We start from the raw sequence: 20,156 nt of genomic DNA on the forward strand, positions 1-20,156 counted from the left end.
GACTATATATTTCTAGAAGTGTTTTTAAATGTGTAATTTTGCTACTTTCCCAATTTCTGAACAAAATAGATTAGGCCATAACACATTCCAGCAAATTTTATTTGGAGGTCTTGGGTCCCCAATGTCCTTCTAACAAATGTTTTCTCAAATTATGGGACTTTCACAAATCTAACAGATGAGGAATAGTATTTTACAGTATTTTAAATTTTTAGTTTCTCTTTCTATAAAGGATTTTAAGCACCTAATTGTATATTTATGCTAATTGGAAATTTCTTCCCTGTAATTCCTTCCATGTCACTTGATTATGCCTATATTTGGCCATTTTTATTTTATGTTGTCTATTTCCATCTTAAATTTTCATAGTCCTTCATAACCTATTTTATTTATTATAACTTGTGTATAAAATTTCAGATTTGTCATGTCCATTGAACCATTTTTTTGTATTTGTATTTTATTTTACCCCATTATTTTTTCTATGTCATCCAAATGTTTTGAATGGTCTTTATGACAAATGTATTTTAGCTTCTGTGGAAAGTACTATACTTATATTTATATATATATATATATATATATATATATATATATATATATATATATATATTGTATTGTTTGATTCTTTCATGGAAATACTAAGTTAATAATCCCTCTAAAATTAAGTTTGTAAAATTTACCTTGCAAATACATGAAAATTTAATTTACAAATAATTATCCAGTATTATAATCCCTCACTCTATGTAATTTTTTAGTCTTGTATATCATTTCAACATATACCATAATCTGCTTCAATTTTTAAATTTTACTCCATTGAACTATTTGTTTATACCTTTGCCAATACCACTTGATTTCAAGTATGCAGTTTTGTATTATATTTGAAACAAATCCCTTGTTTAAATTACTTATTTTATTTCTGAGCACTTTTTGGCCATCTTTGTACATATATTATTCCTACATTTCCCTAAAAAACCCAGACTAGTCAAGAATTTATGATCCCCCTTCCTTAGCCTCATGAGGCTCTGGGATTACATGCTTGTACCACCACATCAGGCCTTTTCTCTGTCTTCTTGTAAAGCCACTAGTAATTTAATCACAGAAGCTCTACCTGATAATTTATCTAATCCTTATTATCTCATAACGGACTCATCTCTAAACATTATGGTCAAATTAAGTTTTCACCCTTGAAGTATTTTAGAGTATGAATTAGATTTTAACACATGTATTACTGGGAAGTATATTCACATTATATAAAAACCATACTATTATTTTTTAATAGCCTAATGAAGACAAGAAGAAATGAAGTAAGAAAGAGGAGAATAACGCTATCAAAATATCTTTCACATTCTTCCCAAGAAAATAATACAATGTCATTACAAATAAGGACAAATGTTATTCATATAAATGATTCATACTGATAAGTATCAGAATGTAATCTAAGAAAGGAAAGAAAAACATGGTAGTTTTGGGAGGATAGGGAGTTTCTTATGAGAATCTTCTGTTTTAGATATGAGGTATCTCCCAATAGCTCTTGTTTTAATGCAGGAATATTCAGGGGTAAAGACATTAGATTTTGAGAGCTATAACATAATCAGCCTCTTTTATTTTGCATTAACTAACTGGGTCATAACTGTAGACAGGTGAGGCATGATTGGAGGAGGTGGGTCAATGGGGATGTGCCTTGGAAGGTTTCATCTTTCCTGTGGTCCCTTTGTGTTTCTCCTTATCTGCTCCCGTGCCTCCATGGATGGAGTAGCACTTCACCACCATGCCCTACTTCATCTTATTATGCCTCATTTTAGACCTAGAGCCATGGAATTGGCTCACTATGAACTAAAACTCTGAGCCAAAGTAAACTTTTCCTTCTCTAAGTTGTTCATGTTGGGTATTTTGATCACAGCAAAAAAAGCTGACTAACACAGAAATTGAAATGAGAAGTGGGGTCATTGCTGTGACTATCCTGACCTCATGTTTCAGACGCCTTTGGAACTGGTTTATGGGAGAAGGTTGGAAAGTTTGGCAATGCAGTCTGAAGAAGATTCAATTTTCAAATCAGAGCTTAAAGATAGTAATGCAGATAATAAGAACTGGGCTCAAGAGATTTCAAAGAGAAATAAGGACTCTTAGGAATTGAATTAGGGCCATTTATGTTACACGCTGACAAAGAATTTACCAACATTTTGCCCACATCTTAAAACTGTACAGAATTGAATTTAAAAGTGATGGGCTATTGGGGTCCATGAACAGCATCTCACTGGGGGTTTCTTCTTCCTGCCCAGGAGAATCTAACCCATGCTAAAATCTCAAATAATTAGTGAATAACAAAACACAAATGTTCAGAAATGTATTTACAAAAGCCAAAGCCCTGATAGATCTAGTCCACATGCATTCTAGAACTAGACAAAGAAAAGATGGCTCCAGTGGTTTATTTAAGGGGGTACATCAAAGGCAGGGATAAGGTTCCAAGGGTGGAGCCTTGCTTCATGATATCTTGCAGTGGCAGGTTGATTGACATCTTGGCAGGTCAAATCCATCACAGGTGCTGTGTGGGATCTCTGGCAGAGCTTGAGGGGGAAGTTCACCTTCATCAGGCAATCAATCCCTGTGGGGCTGCCACAGGAGGTTCCCAATGCCAGACCTCTCCCCTCATTAGGCTACTATGTGCAACAGAGTCCACACACAGCCCATGGAGTGCTCATGACAATGGACTAATTAATCAGAAGATATTAAGGCAGTAGAGCATTCAGACAATGGCATGGATATTACTGACAGTATTTTTAGCCAGGTTTATGATGAGAATCAGGAACAGAAAGCAGAGATGAAGGATTTTAAAAATTTGCAGTTTAGCCAGAAATGTGACATAAAATTGAGACCAAGGAAGTTGTGGTTATTGAAGATATTACCAGTACTAAAGAAAAAATAAAGTACTGTGCACAGAGACAATATGAAAGAAAACTGGAAGGCCTCTTAAGAATTTGAAAGACAACATCTATTGCAGGTTCAAAGGTATAAAAGTGAAAACTCATTTAAGAGTCCTTTGGGAGTATCCTGCTCAAACAGGGTAAACATTACTTTCCCCAGTATTTGTTTCACCATGCTTTGCCACCCAAGGACAAATAAAACTCTTTCCCCAGTATTTTTTTCACAATGCTTTGCTACTCAAGGACTGATAGGTCATTGCAGCTTGAGGCAGTTTGCCTTCTGCTTAAGGTGACAGCAGACCTTGGCATCATTCAGGTGGTGTTGATTCTGCAGAAATGCAGAATGCTGTAGTTAGGGGTCCATGGAGACTTCCTCTAAGATTTCAGTGAAGGGCCTGGGAGGCTAGGCAAAGTATGTCAGGGTCCAAATCCCTGCAGACAACCCCAGAGAGAATAATGTATGAGGGTGTGAAAATGAAGCCAAAGATGAATAGAGAATCTTCAAATTAAGAGATGCCAGTAAGATCTATCTATTGAGGAAAGCTGCTGGGTGCAGAGTGAGCCAGCCTAAAAGACAGACCAGGAGGACTGCAACTGGCAAGACCAAAAGGGCAGGACTTCCTGTCCCATTTGGAGAGTACATATTGCCACCATGTTCCCTAGATGCTACAGAGGAGTTATGAGACTGATTAATTTTGCTTGGTCATTTTACGGTTCCATCTCTTTTTTTCTATGGTCTTTTATTGCCTTTTGGAATAGAAATATTTATTCTGTGCCATTATATATTAGATATACATAACTGGCTTTTGAAATCTATAGGGGCTCACAGCCAATAATTTTTCTTGAGTCACAAATGAAATATTAGACTTGGACTTTGGGGCAATATTAGAACTTCTTACATTGTAACCACTCATGTAATTGGATTAAATATATTTTGCTTTATGAAATTGGTATGAGCCTTCAAGGGAAGGGACAGAAGTTTAATGTTGCATATGAGTTTCCTCAAAACTCATTATTCCAAGTATATTAAGAGGAGATAACATTAGATTTTGAGAGTTCTAAATTATTCAATTCATCGTAGTATGAATGAAGTAATTTTTCAGTAACTCTGTGCGATGGGGTGTGGTGTTTGAGGTGAGTCACTGGAGGCATGCATTTAGAGGGTTCATCTTCCCTCTAGTCTCTTGCCCCTTTTTTCTCTCTGCTAGGTGGCTGCAGCACTCCTCCGCTCTGTCCTTCTGCCTTAATATTCTGCCTCACCTTGGCCCAGAGAAATAGTCCACCACGGACTGAACATCTGAAACCATAAGCCAAAATAAATCATTTTGTTTCCTAATTGTCCTTGTCAGATATTTCTGTGACATCTAAAAAGACTAACACACAGAGGAAGTTTACTGATCTTATATTGTTATTTTCATGTTAATTAATTGCCTAGAAAGCAGATTTTTATAATGGTCATAATCATTTGTTTTACTATTTTTCTTTCCAGATGGCTCTTTGACATAATGATAAATGTTGTTCAAAGCAGCATGATGTTTATCTGCAGGTGTTATTTTATAAAAACAGAACTTATAAGCTAATATAACAATGATTTTGCTGTTAATAAAATGCACTCCCAACATTTCATAGGTATTAATGATTAATGATAAGGCATATTCAGAGAGTAGAATTCTAAATGTTCCAAAGTAAAGACTAAATATACTTAACTGTAGCAACATAAAAATGTAATGAAAATAAATAAAATCAGTTTTTATATATGCATGTCAGAAAATTAGAAAAAGAACACAGTTTTGTCAAAACTCAGCACTGAGTCATAACTCCCATATTAAGTTATTTTAATTTACTTTGGCTGTATTTGTTACTAATTAAATAATGTAATGTTCTTTTTAATAATTACCTCCATTTTCTGTGATTTATTTGCATAAATTTGCAAGCTATGGGAGGGGAGGAAAAATGGTCAAATAATAGATTGTTGTACTCTTCTAGTATAGTAAGAGCGTTATAGAACTTAACAAATGCATATATACATACATTCTTCTTAGACAAAGACCTGAAAAGAACTCAGAATTCACATGATAACAGTAAGGTTTTATCTTAACAACTTCACTTGTTGATCAAAATTTTTCCAAGTATGTATTTCACAGACCAATTAGTACTAGATTACTTTTGTGTTCTATTAAAGATGTGTAGTTATATTAGTTTATTATAGAATATTTAAGTCCTTTGACAATTGATGCAGTTAGTGTTTCTATGACTTTTTCAAAATCTATTATATGTAGGATTATCATTATTGACACTATATACATCATATGATTACATACATATTATATATTTATAAAATAGGTACTACATCAAGTTCATATGAGACGGTTTAATTTTTTGTGTAGTTTTTTTCCAAACAACCATGTTCTACTTCCAAGAGTCTTATCTTCACCAATTAAAATCTAGAACAACTTGGAAAAATGTCTATGAATAGAACATTTTGATATTTCTCTTTGTACTGTGACCATGGTACCATGAATGTCCTGCTAGCTGTACAACAGAACAGGGAAAGTGTGAGGAGTGGGAAAGTTTATCTTATCTTAATCCTCTTGTTTCTCTGTTTCCCTCCCTTCCTCTAGTATACTTACAAACTGCAGACTTGCTCAAAGTGAATGAGTTTCTTTGAATGAATCCACAGGTTACATTTGATGATTGCAAGTTATTTCTAATAGTCCTTTTAGACTGACTGATGATCTATGTGAGCCTCATTTTTTTGTATGAATAATATAGAAAGCCTTTCTCAAAGTTGAAATATAAAAACTAGGATGTGGAATTATGATGCAGAAAAGTTCAGTACCACTCCATAAAGTAGCAGATTTTATTTTTAAATAATTTAGAAGGAGGTGAAAACAATTCAGAGTGTTAACATAATAACTGTTCTAGTGGAGGCATTTTCTATTTGTGCTAATCTCTGAACCTAAGAATTTCTTCTTTAACTTTTCCTAAGTAAAATTTTGTCTAATAATGTTTAGTCTTTGCTAATATGTTAATTTTCTATGGTATTGTTACATCATGACATCTATTTCACTCAGATAATTTACATTTATATTTGCTAAATGTATGTGTACATATGTCTACAAGCATAGTTACAGACAAAAATATCTGAACTAGATCTATTTCTTATTTTAAAATCCCAAACACCAATAGTATTTCCTCTTTCCTTTAAAATATCTTCATTTAAGATGTTTGGTATTTTGATTTCTAACCATAAACTGAATTCAATACCCTTAAAGGCCCAGTGCCACCTAATTTCATTTCACTCGCCTAACCTGTAAATTTTGTCAAATAGGGAAAAAAAAATGTAGCATGGAGGCCCTTTAAATAAAAAAAAAAGTCTTATTAATATTTACAGATTTTTGTAAAAGAGAGTGACCTATATTCCCTCACCTGTGGCTGTGGGGAAAATAACTATTTTTATTTGAAATATCTATAATTTTCTTGAAGGCCAAACAACTAAAGTAGCTAGAAATTTGAGCCAATCACCCTATGTGTTCTTTCCAGTGCCAAGTTTATTTAATGCTGCTCTGTGATTCTTCCCTGGATATCTGCATTCCTGGATTATCTCTGCTATATGAAATAGATGTTGATTATCTCTGCTATATGAAATAGAGCCAATAACAAATAAATTCACAGTTCACAGTTGAAAAGACTAAGAATTAAGAATATACTAGTTTTTAAAATTTATTTATGGAGAATTTGAGTACATATAATTTAAGTAAATAAAAGTAAAGCTAATCCTATAACCTAGATCTCTTATACTCACTCCAGTTTTTTTAATTTTTTTTTAAATTTATTTTTTTTATTTTAACCACTGACCATTTCATCAGAAGTATTTATGATTCCATGGATTCTTCTACTTCTAAACTTGTATATTCATAAACAGCTAGAAAATAACAGAGTTGTTCATATGAGAAAAGGACAGAATTAAAATTTAATATTCTTCATACTGGACATTTTTGCTACTCTGAAGTTTAAATTATTTTTCCTAAAGCTAAAGATACACTTATAAAAAGAAAATCTAAACACCTGAAAATGATGACCAGCAAAAGAAGTGAAAATGAACATAGGAAATGAATGAATCTTATTAAAATATTTTAAGAAGGTTAATGTTATATACAAATTCGAAAATTAAAACAAAAGAAGAGGAATTTTTGGTGTTCCTTATTGAAGTGATGCACACTTCAAGTGTCATATTTATATTATATCTTAAAGTTCAATTACCTACAATAGATGACTACATGAAGAGTAGAAATTTTTGTAAGTAATGACAGAATCTCCCATTCAGTTTCTTTTGTGTTTTGTCTTCACACATTTTAGAATGACCACATGAAAACATAACTGTAAGGTCAGGCAATGGCGGCAACCAAAAGGAAGCCCATTTAAAAAGACCCATGAACAGGCTTTATTGAGATTTTACTCCTGGGGGGAACTCTCAGACCGTCAGAGCAGATAGGAAGAAGATCTGAGGAGAAACTACATAGGGGCTCCACTGGACTAAAATTTTGTGGGGCTTAAGGCAGGAAGGGAGGGCTTGGGACAGGAATGGGGGTTTTTAGAGTCCTTTGTTCCACTGGAGTTGGTGAGGTGGGGTGAGCTGGCTAAGATTCAGGATTGGCCAGGAGAACCTGCTAATTGATAAGTGGTTCCGTCAGCTCCTGGGGGCTGCTTGGTGCTTTGTTCCTAAGTCACTTTCATCGACCTGACAGTAATTTTGGTGAGTTTTCCATCTAATTAGTATGAAAGCAGAAAAAAAAAAAAAAAAAAAAAAAAAACAAAAAAAAAAACAACTCACCTCACTATATCTAATATAAAGAAACCAGAAAATTCATTCAGTTAAAACAGCACCAATTAGGCAACTGGAACAATAGAACACTTTTTACTACTGTATTTTTGTTATTATTTGTGTTGTATTGCTGTTGTTGATGAATTTTAGAATTCTTGTTTCAAGAAAAAAAAATTCAAAAGCAATATATACCTGACCAATTAATGACAACAACAAGGAAGCATATTTATAAAATTGTGCTTTAATATGATATGTCATATCCTTCGTACTAAAGTGATTGATTGGGAATGTTAGATGATTCCTACGGTCCACAGTTAACAAGATCTACTGTCAGTGCCTTGATTTTTATAAGTTCCATCATATATCCTTTAGGAAATTGACTTTAAAAAACATTTTTTTCCATGCTCCCTGAATGTGGCTACTATCCACCAAAGAGATTTATGTAATTACTGTGAATCAAAAGAAAGGCCATCATTTCCAAGGAAGTACATCAAAGTCTCCAGAATGTACAGTAATATGATTTTTTTTAATTCCTGAGAGTGTTGATCATCGAATTTACAGAACATAGTTGTTTTGAAAGAACAAAGGACACTCAAAGAAATGTCAGTGACTTTTCACTTGAAACTTTTTCATAAACATTACTCTCAAAGAATCGGTGCTACATATGGTCTCTGTTGTTATAGCATTGCAGTAAATTGTGCCACTGGACAAAGGAATACCAAAGAGCAACTCGGAAATCCTTTGCATTGCAGGCTTAATCAGTCTGTATAGCAGCCTTTCTTTCTCTTAGTAATTAGGATTGGTTGATTCAATGTTATGATATGGCTCTATATAATCTCCTATAATAATAATTTCCTCAAATGAATTTATGTTGGGTTCCAGGAGAAATAATTAATATAGAGAGAATAGAGACCCATCAGACAGCTAATTATCCATTCTTTTGTGTGTTTAAGGCCTGCTCAAACCTAGTTCACTCTTCAATAGTGAATCTATTGTATTAAAGATTGTATCAGTCTTTCAAGTTTATGGCACAGGGAGTCATAATACCCTGCTCAATAAGAAGATCATACTTCATGAAAACTTAGTGGATCAAGTTCAAATCTCTATTAGAGTCCATTAGTAAACCAGAAACTGATTTTCAATAGAGACTATCTTCAAAACATGGTGTAACTAGATTCAAAAATCTTCAATATTCATCTTGTCCTTCTTCTTTAGGGGTCTTTTAGAGTTTACATGTAGTATCCTTATCTGCTACAACTATTGCAACAAGCAAACAAACAAACAAAGAAAAAAACCCAGTGGACACTGGTAGGTCAAATGTCAGACTAAATCATATAGCAATATAAATCTGCTTTAAAGATTGTGAATATAGCATCAAAACTCTTTACCAAGATCTTAGCAAATAAAAGCCATAAATATACATTAAAATGATATATTAAGACAAAGATTAATCTATTCCAGGAATACAAGGTTGATTCAACTTTTGAAAATAAATTAATGTAATTAATTTTTGATCATGATATTATGTTATTATCCTCTTGATTTATGATTTTGATACTTTCAAAATTAAATTTTATTTATAAGAAAAAGTTCTTTGCCATCATTTATAAAATATATTTGGGTTATCAGTGGGAATGCTTGCATTGATTTATCTGTTGTTTGAGTATGTACTGAATTTTCTTATTATATTCATTATATATTTTTAATCTTATATATTTTTAATCTTATTTCTTTATATGTTTTAATTGTATACATATCATAATATATATATACCACATACATCATGCACTTACATATGTATATGAACACACTTATACATGTGTATATATATATATATATATATATATATATATATATAATGTGTATGTTATATATAAATATTCTAAAATAATATATAAAATCTCAGTGAATAGCAAAATATATTTTGCTTTGGTTAAATTGCTTTACTCTGTTTATTCCAGTGAATAAGGAAAGCATGGATTCTTCCTTTTGAGTGGAAGTTCTTGGTGAGCATGGTATAGAGCAATGGTCCACTATGGAGCTCAGACAGCTTATGACAATACTTGATTACTTCTTGTTGTGGTCACGCAGAAAGATTTCAGATGTTGCTCAGAATAGCAGGCATGAGTTTATTAGAAGAGACAGGAAAAGGGAAAAAGGGGTATGCTCACAAGGGAGATAATGGGTCATCTCAGAGAGGAGAAAGATCATATGCCCTTCCTTCCTTGCAGTTTGATCAGAAGTCTCAAAGATTCTAAACAGTCCCACACAGGCTCACCTCTAGCCTTTTAACTGACAGACAAATTATATCAGACTTCCAAGTCCCCACTATAAGTGGTCTTCATCCATGAAGGGGAGATTTACTATTATAATGACATGCTAAATATCCAAGGCAATTTAGAGTCACTTTGGCCCATGTTCTAATTGGAACTTGTTTTAACAGATTTTATGGTTAGGGGAAATTATCCTTTTCTCCCCAAGTTCTGGAATTTGGTCTGTTTGACAATCATAAAATTTTCTCCTTCCGGTTAACATAGATTTTTCTTATTGTCAAGGAGAAGATTTTTGCTGAGGAATGTAGCTTACTCTATTGATAAAAGTCAGAATGACACGAAATTTCTCTTTTTTAATATATTTTTTTCAATTGTAGTTGGACACAATACATTTTTCTTATTTATTCATTTTTATATGGTGCTGAGGGTCGAACCCAGTGCCCTGTACATGCTAGGCAAGTGATCTACCACTAAGCCCCAGTCCCAGCCCCAAGAAATTTATTTTTAAAAGAAATAATATGGGGGTAAGCAGGGTTGGCACTGTTTATAGAATCATTCACATATTCCCATGTTTCCACCACTCACATTTGTCTGTTTCTTATTATTAAGGGAAGTATGCATTAAATAGTTTGAGAACACTTTTAGATAGTTCAGTCCCTAATTTTTGCACTATTGTGTTTGTCACTGTTTTCCAGGAAAACAGACCAATATGTGTGGTAATTCTAAGCATTATGTTGCATAATCATCAGAATCTAATCACTCTCAAATGTTCAGTATTTTATTATTTCATGAATTGTTTTTTGTTGTTTCTGTTGTTTTTTGGTTTTTGGTTTTGTCTATTTCTTTAAAAATAAATCAGTTTGAGGAAAGGGTGTGAATTGTTGAACCAAGTAATTTGCTCTTGTGTTTTGTACTGTTTCAGATTCTGACCCTGCATACTTAATACTGTTCTCAAATTATTTTTGGATTTCTTACTGATCCTGGAGACTTTGTCAGACCTTCTTCCCTGCTCTTTCAGCCAGATCAGGGACTCACTTGTGTATGGATATTGCTTGGGCTCTGTGCTCAATTCTGAAGTGCTCCTCTGACTAGGAATTGGATCTTTAATGTTTTTTTGCTTATAATGCTCTTGAAACAAACCTTGACCTTCATGATTATTGAACAATCCACATATAAGCAATTAATAAGTGCCCATTTTCTACTTTCTCCGTATATCTCACATCTGCTGTATTCATACCTCCCTCACTTTAGAAAAATACCAAAAATCTGTAAGTGAGAAACTACAGTAGACTACTGACAGCTATCCCTATATTTACAATTTCTACACTCTCGTTTTCTATTTTTGACAAGTAAATATAAATATCATGCTCTTATCAAAATGCTCTAGTAACTTCTATCATCTTAAAAAACAAAGCACAGAAAACCTGAAGTCATTATTGTGGTGTATCTGAATGATCTGGCTCCTGACCTCTACCTAGTTTTTCAGATTTACTACTGTCCTCAGTTATCTTTGATTAAATTTCTTTAATGGAGAGAAGTGTCTTCCTTCCCCCATGACTAGGGTTTCTGTAGTTATGTTGCTCTACTCTTAAATAGCCCTTTCCTCCATCAAGACTCCATTTATGTATTTTGTTGGGACTGTCTCAATAGAAGATAGCACCATATCATTAACTAACAACTGATCCACTTTTTAATAATATTTTCCTTCAATGCACTTTTTATTATCTACCTGACATTTTATTTTCAATTTCTCTACTCATTTGTCCTCTAACTATGACATTTTCACACTGTCTTGTACTATTTCATGTTTTACTTTTCTTTAAATAGACTGTATACTCCTTACATGCTTGGGCAGTGTCTCCGTTTTTTCTTTTCCTTTTTTTTTTTTTTTACAACTTTTGTGGCATAGCAACCTCTATCTCCTTGCTGCCAAAATTGCTTAGAGAAAAATTTTTTTCTTGCCATAAGTTCTGATAACAGAAAAATACCTTCTACTTATAATATTCAATAAATGATAAATTAATTAATTAACTAATGCTTTATACCTATCAGAACTTGATAAATATCTGCTGCATATAACTAATGAATTTTCCTAGTATTAATTATACATTGAGAATTATTTTTAAAATATAGTATATTGTTTCAAAAGACAATCCCACTATTTTCTGACAATCCCCCAAAATATATAAAATTCTTCTTATTTTTAAGTGAAGTTATAAAATATTAAAATATAGCATTTACTCTTGTTCATTAGTATAACAGTTGTTTTTTTTTTCAAAGGTTGGTAGTGTAAAATAAATCTCTGAGGAAACCAAGTAATAATAGAATATCAAATATGTAGCCATTAGACACAGTATATACTGTACACTTGAAATGTTACTATGCACAATCAAGATACAGGGTAAGTGTAAAATGCACACTGGATTTTGAAAACTTTTTAAGAACAGAATAATGTAAAATATTTCATTAATTTTATTTGGATTATACATTGAAGTGATAACATATTGGACAAATTGAATTAAATAAAAAATATATAGTTCTACTTTACTTTCTTTATTTCTTTACAATTTTGGAACTATAGATTCTAGAAAACTTAAGTTATATCTGAAGCTGACCTTTGTGGGTGCCTAATATTTCCTTTGGGTGACATTCTTTTGCTTGCATGCAAAAAAATTATCTACTTGCCATATACTACTAAATTTCCCTAAAAGTAATATAAGCACTGCAAAAAAATCTTCATAGTACATTTTACATTAAGAATAGGAAAGAGAGAAAAATGAAGTGTAAGATAGAAATTGTATATTCTTGAGAGGTAATTGGATTGAATACAGTAAAAGAAGTAACTAAATTTTGAATTTTCTCATGTTTCAGGATCTAAAAATCAGAGACTCAAACATATGGATTAAAATTAAAAGATTTTCTTGTGTCTGTTCTCAAACATATTAAGTAAAGAAGAAATAATAGTAAGTCATTTGGACCTTGGCAAAATCCATATTTATGGACTTGCAGCATTATTTTTCCTAAGATTTTTTTAAATTTGCACCTAAGTGTTGCAATCTGTTATGGATCTTTATTTTTGTCTGATTTCTCACACACAATAGGTAAAATTTGGTCAATAACCGTTGTAGGATTGTCAACATATATGATGTTGCCATGGGTTAGGGAGTTTCCCATTTTCTTATTTTTTTTTTAACCATGAGTTTTAACCTTATTTATGGCTATTCTTCTGAAAAAATGATGTAAATGTAACATTTCATAGACTGGGTTTTATTTTGTTGGAAATGACATTTCTTTGCTTCCATAGCATTTCTAACACCCTATAATGTACACTAGCATCTACTATTTGTATGTCATTGTCATAGTTTGAACTTTCTGCTACATCCTTGGTTACCTGAAATCATTTTGCTTCAGGTAGGAGTTAAATTCTATCAGAATCCCTGATAAGAAGATTGTATATCCAGCATAAAAAAAACTCCTAAATAAATTTTTAAGTATGACCCATCAACAGTCATTAAATCTAGATTGTCAGGTGCTGAAACTAAAACATTAGTTAGTGACATAGGTAATTACTGAGTAACATGAAGATTTTTATTTAGAGTAATAGGTTAGAGTGGTGGGAAGATTTAATAGCAGTAGATAATTATACATGAGAAGCAAAATTTGATGATGATTGGATGAGTAGAGAGATGGTATATAACTTACTATCAAAGATTGTAACATGAGGCTCCATCAAATATTGCGTCTTATGAGGCAAGCACAAATTACATTGAAAGATTCTATTGTGATTTCAGTGACAAATTTCAAAAAGGGAAGCTGTGATGAAGTGACAAGGATCCAAGGAAAAGCTTAGGAGGCTGAGGGTCTATGCTGTGGCCAGTTTGTTGTATAAATACAACCAATTCATGGTCCATAGAGATTAGAGTATGTATGATTGTCATTGATGTTAAAGTATATTCAAAGGACAGCAGAGCTCCTTTCGTGGTTACATAGAGGAAAAATTAACTTGAAGCAATTAATTAAAGAAACTTAGAAAGGGCTGAAAATTCTCAAACCTATTGCCTATCATCTCCAGGTAATTCTAGAAAATCTATTCATTGGTGGCTCTGGAAAAGTTTTTTTTTTAACTTTAATTCTTCCATCAAAGAAGTATTGAACTTGTTAAAATAAATTGTGTTCTAAGCAGTGTATTGAACTTTTGTAAAATTTAATTTTCCATAGAAGATTGAATGAAGGGGATTAAACTAGTTGGCCTGAGATCCAGTCATTCTTTTTCCTTATAGGATATCCCAACCCAGGGGGAAAGGAAGAAGACAAGTTATATGGTTTAATTTTTTGCAACTGGACCTTTTTTTTCTAATTGAGTTCAGAACATGGGACAGTTTTATTTAATTTAATGATATGTTCTAAGACATTGCCTTTATCAGCATTTTAAACTAAGGCTAGTGATTAAATACAGTGCAGTCCTTGGTTAAAAATTATTTATGGTAAATAGGAGTCTATATACTTGGATGCTTGAAGAATATAAGATAAGGTATAAAATTTATTGGCATTTTAAATTGAAATGTTTAATAATTTCAATGTTGTTCTTCTGTGAATAATGTTGCAAATCTAACTTGCAGGTCTTATCTATGTTAGACTGGGAGACTCCTCTTCCACGTAGAATGTAAGGACCTGAAGAATTCCCTTAATGCCACAAAACCTCCTGTTTCATCTGAACCTTTTTTTTTTCCATTTTTAATTGTTTTTATTGATGTACTGGGAATTGAACCCAGGACTTTGTGAAGGCGAGATAAATGATCTACAACTCAGTTACACTCCTGGCTCCATCTGAATCTCTTAATTCTAGATTAGAAATAATTGTTATAGTTTGAGCCTCAGTAAGATGCTTGATTCATGTTAAGTCTGATTGCTAACATGATCCTGTGTGTTAGGTTAAATTCTTATTCTTATGAAAACATTTAGCTAAATTTTACAATTAACAACACAAATATTCTTACAAAATATTTTAGGGTAGGAGGAAGAAAGAGTTCATATGCAAATTTATGGAAAAGGTTGTTACATCTGTTTGCTTAAAAATAAATATTTAAATTCAGTAAATCTCTGAAACATTATACCCCAAGTATACTATTGACATTTTCAATTAAATGCAAATGATTATTGACTACATAAAAAAGGTAAGCAGAGTTTTATAATAGCATAAAATTTACTGTCAGGGAATATGGTGGATTTGTGTTAGGTACTACCAAAAGTTTTATGAATAATATTTTAAATGCCCTGAGGTCCTTTACAAATTGATATACTCTACTTTGGGATTTTTTAAATCCTAGATAACTAGCAGTGTTTTAGAGGATGGTGAAAGATGTTGATAAGCCTTTGTTGATTAATGTTTGATTACTTTGTGAAGGACTAGTCTTAGCTTCTAGTTTTAATATTTATTGCAAACAGTAAGTGAAAATATTATAATTTTGATTTCGATTGAATTGGCCTTTTTTAGTTGTTCTATAATACATGGAATCTATAATCTGGAGCATATTTGAGACTTCTAAATGTTCAGACTTTATTCCCTTTAAGAACATTAAAAGTTAGACAGCTTTGCCAAGATCAGCTCTAATTCAGTTATGTACAGTAAATCAATAAATACTTACAAAGATAATATATTTTCTTAACATTTACTTTGGCAATGACTTTTGAATAATAAATTTCTTCAATTGAATTTACAAGTGGTACCACATATAAAAAATATATTTTTCAGTAAATAGTAGAAAGTGAAATATATTGAGACATAGAGAATGATTGGTATATGTTAATTTTTACAGCTGTATTGCTGATTTTGTATATGTCAAAGGATACATTCTGGAAAGCCATAGGACTTAGTTTTTATACAGGTATCTGTGTCAATTGATATATTTATACAAATAAATATAATAACATAATTAATATAATAAATATCATATAAATAATGAACATTGTAAATAATAATAAGCATAATATGCATCATATGATAAATAAATCATACTGTAAAACTTAATTCTCCTGTGTCTATATTCAACTCCACTGTTCTGGATCAAAGATAATAAAATGAGAAGCTCAGGAAATCCCTATAATTCCTCAGAGCACCATAAATGTGTTTGACTTACAGTATCTTTATCTTGAAATAATTTTGTTTGGGCTTTATCTGCAGAAAATTTGCAGTCTATTGACTTTAAGACAAATAAAGAATTGAATTTTTTTAAAGACAGAGAGAGAGAGAGAATTTTTTAATATTTATTTTTAGTTTTCGGTGGACACAACATCTTTGTTTTGTTTTTATGTGGTGCTGAGGATCGAACCCAGAGCCCCATGCATGCCAGGAGAACGCGCTACCACTTGATCCACATCCTCAGCCCCAAGAATTGAATTTTTGTAATTGAGTTCAGAACATGGGCCAGTTTTATTTAATTTTGTTTGTTTGTTTATTTGTTTGTTTTGGTGGGGGGTATTTTGTGTGTGGTACTATGGATTGAACCTCAGGGCGGGCACTTAACCACAGAGCCAAATCCCCAGCCCATTTTTTAATTTTATTTAGGGACAGGGTCTTGCTGAGTTTCCCAGGGCCTTGCTATGATGGTGAGACTGGCTTCAAACTCATGATCTTACTACCTTAGCCTCCAGAGCTGCTGTGATTAAAGGCATGCACCATCACACCCTGCCAGTTGTGTGGTTTTTAAGTTGAGAAAATTTCTCTGGATTTTGGTTTGTTTACTTATTAAAGCTCTATTAATATAAATATCTTCCAAGTCAAATCACTTTTTTCATGTTTAGGCAGTGACAAATAGAGTAGAAAGTCTTTTTAACAGGATAGGAAGATAAAAATGGGTAGAAGATAAGTATGCACGGAGATCATTCAGAAATAGTTTCTCTTTTGCTGTAATGAAAAAATCCTTTATTAATCCTAATTATGTTCAGATTTTGCTCTGAATTTTATTTGGAGGCATCAGCATACCAATCAAGTTAGACTAACTATTGAACATTAAAAATTCTTCCTTCCTGGGCTGGGGTTATGGCTCAGCGGTAGAGTTCTCACATAACACATGGGAGGCCCTGGGTTCAATCCTCAGCACCACATAAAAATAAATAAATAAAATAAAAATATTAAAAAATAAAAAAGAAAGCTTTTTAAAAAATATTCCTTCCTTATTCCTAAATATACCAACTTAGTAAAATTGAAAATTCCACAGAAAAGTATTGAAGTAAAAAGTTAAATTTTGTGAGGTTGTTTCATTCAGAAAAATGGGTTCAAGAATAGCCATCACAATGAGAAAAGATATAAAAGGCAAAGTGCTCCTAGGAAAAAATTGAGGTTTAGAAGTAAGCAAGCCCAACAGAGAGGCAAAAGTTACGTTTAGATTCTTTGTAGATACCAAGAAAAGGTTTTCATAGATTTCAAATGGCTTTCAGGAGTCACTTGAAAAGCTTTTGGAATAATTGAATGGGGGCCATAGTTGCTCATTTGAAGTCAATTTGGTACATTTATTTTATCTCCAGTTGAACTCAGAATTCTACATGGAAGGCTGCAGCTGTATTGGCAGGTAGGCAACATGCATATTTTTGTTTAGCAGCATCACTGTGAGTCATGGTAAAGGGAAACATTCATCTCTTATGAAACTTTCCACAGATGCTCATCTCCCTGGGCTTTGTGAGTCTGTTTCTAAATCTCATGCCAGAGACAGAGCCCATTATTGTTTGCTATGATATTGTTTTCAACATAAGAAATCAATCTCTATGCAAAACTGCCAGGATATTTATAGTGTTTATTACGTTCAAGTCAGCTACAAATAGCAAGATTCGGGGCCGGGGGGCGGGGAATGGAACAAACCTTAGCCTAACCCTTATTACTTACAAGAACTGAGTGATCATTATGTAAGGGGGGGGGGTATATACCATAGTTCTTTCCATATAGTAACTTCAATTTTAAATAGATATGAGAAGGACAAACAGTTATAGGTATCTCCAGATGCCCCAGTGAACAGAGATTACTGTGTTCTCTCATTACTTTCCTCCAGAGTGTCTCAGAGGATAGAAACAATGCTTCACAACAGGCGAGATGATGGTAAAAACAAAACGGGAGACAATAACACTGTCATCTCCACATATTTGTTCCATGGGGATCTAAAATAATGTTTACAAAGCAATATGTACTATCCATGGATTCAGAATAGAGCTCATATTAGTGCTCTTCAATCCAACATCATTTCTATCATTGCACATTTAAATAATAATAAAATTTAAAGCCAGAAACAACTTTTTTTTTACCATTCCTGACATCCTTTCTCCCTTTTTCTATTAGTGCTATCATAAATAATTCTGTGTTCCACACTAGCCCGTTTGTTTCCAATCACACACAGTAAGTAACTTTACTTTCATTTTATTCCAAATGTTATCTCCAATCAAATGTCCACTAATATACTTTGATGCTAACCATGCCCCTTTTCTCTGAAACATTTCTCTTAGCAAAGAGGAAAAAAAATAGTAGGTAAAAAAAGAAACTCAACAAATCAAAACAACCCAGTACAAAATCCTAAATGTATGTTTTGTGTCTCCTTTGAATATAAGAATCTGAAGGAACTGGTCTTTGTTAACATGGATTCTTATCACACTATTCCCACACTATCTTTTGAATGCCAAACTTTCTGTGCATTAAATAAACATGAAACGACAATGTGCTTGTAGAATTTAGATTTCTGTTCAGTTTCAATGCAAAGCTATTGTCACTCTTGGCTTCAACCTGGGTTTTAATCTAGCAAACTGAGAAAATCTGTAGAGATCACCAACAATCATCACAGGTCCCGAAAAGGGAGAAAGAGAGTGGGGAAGATGATGATTGACCTTGCTTTGCATTCTTCAGAGCATAAAATACACTTTGGATCAATGGTTTCAAGTCATGATAAAATTAAATGTAGGGAACCCTTGAGATGAAAAGGAAAATAGGCTGCATTATTTAGAGTTCCCTGAAAACATTTATTATAGGATTAAAAAGAAAGCCCAATGAGGGAGGGTAGTCGGCTCTGCCCACCCATGGTAGTGAGGGGTTCTCAAGTGGAGATGCTCCCTTGTAACATAACAAAGAGAAAAAATTATCTTCTGCAGACACCCACTCCTCAAGACTCCCAAGGTCTGGAGTGCTTAATGGGTCTGGTTACTATTAATATGCTCTCTGAAGCTTTGCGTGTGTGACATACACACACACAAAACTGAAGAATCTTTCCCAAATCTAGGCCATTTCATTTTATTTTTTTCCAATCTTAAGAGTCTTTTCCCTTGCCTAAAAAAGCTACTTTTTTTTCCCTCGCTTGACATATTGACAATGCACTAGATGTCTGAGCATCACTTTTTTTCTGTATATTTTTAACTGTTTTATTTGTTTTTCTTGCAAAGATTTGAAAGGATAGGGGAAAAAGGGAAACATCTTGTTCCAAACAAGTTATCCACAGGAAAGGTCTAAATGTAAATCTTATACGTGCTAAATGAGAGTGAATAGCTTATGGTAAAACATCAAAGACTTGCATCTTTGTATCTAGAAGAAGAGTGAGATTGCCACTAGAACCAAGACTGCGTGCATGTTCTCTCTCTCTCTCTCTCTCTCTCTCTCTCTCTCTCTCTCTCTCTCTCTCTTTCTCTCTTTCTTTTTCTGAGTAATTATCACTGAAGCTATTAAGCTAAGAGAGACTTAAAATAAAATAATTATTTTAGAGGGGAGCGGCATAAAGACAATAGGTACTGAAGGTGCTGTAAAGTAAAATGTGAACAAACAAGATACAGATTAGTGGGCCCTAATTCTTCACTTAATCATGTAAATTCTCTAAGACTTAATTTCCAACTTATCCAACCTGATAACCAATCTCTTGTGAAAACACATGCAAATTAAAGCTAGACTAGAATTGCAACTGGAATCAGAGTTACACAAACTGGACAAGTGCACTGGCTGATATCAATTCTTTAGAAATGGGTGATCTTGCCAGGCATGATGGCAAATAATCCCAGTTACTCAGGAGCATAAGGCAGGAGAATTGTAAATTCATGGTCAACCTCAACAGTTAGGGAGACCCTGTCTCAAAGTTTAAAAAATATAAAAGTAAAATTATGGCAGTGGATTTAATCCAGGGGTAA

Source organism: Urocitellus parryii, chromosome 10 (assembly GCF_045843805.1).
Source record: "Urocitellus parryii isolate mUroPar1 chromosome 10, mUroPar1.hap1, whole genome shotgun sequence".
Lineage (NCBI taxonomy): Eukaryota > Metazoa > Chordata > Mammalia > Rodentia > Sciuridae > Urocitellus > Urocitellus parryii.